Raw genomic sequence first — 508 nt, 5'->3', positions numbered from 1 at the left:
GAGGCAATCTGTGAAGTGCCGCGTTTAAACTCAGGATTATACCAGAAAATTTGAAATTCTAATGTTGTGCATAAAAATCGTGGAAATTCAATATGTATTTCTGAAATAAGTCCTAATGCAACTATAGTTTATTCAAAATGTCTTATATATATATATATATATATATATTAATTTCAAGCGTTTTTATGTTCACTCCTAGCGAAACCAATTTGGTTAATTTTCATTATTAGTTATGAAAACGGATAAAGTAGCATACAAAAAGTTAGTTGAATTATAATAAGTAGAAAAAATTAAACCTAAAGTAGAGCTTATTGGTTATTCGTAGTATTGCTATAAGAAGTATACAAAATAAATGCTGCAATAAAAATACACAAACAAGTAACGTGATACCGGTTGGATATATTTTAAAACGATTTTCAGTCCCTAATTTGGCAAATTTAGACCGCTTCACTTAGCTTTACGAATCACAATGAATTGTAATCAATACTTTGAATGATAGTTTTTGCTT

Source organism: Tachypleus tridentatus, chromosome 13 (genome assembly GCF_004210375.1).
Source record: "Tachypleus tridentatus isolate NWPU-2018 chromosome 13, ASM421037v1, whole genome shotgun sequence".
Classification (NCBI taxonomy): Eukaryota; Metazoa; Arthropoda; class Merostomata; order Xiphosura; family Limulidae; genus Tachypleus; species Tachypleus tridentatus.
Note: the sequence above shows the minus strand (reverse complement) of the source record.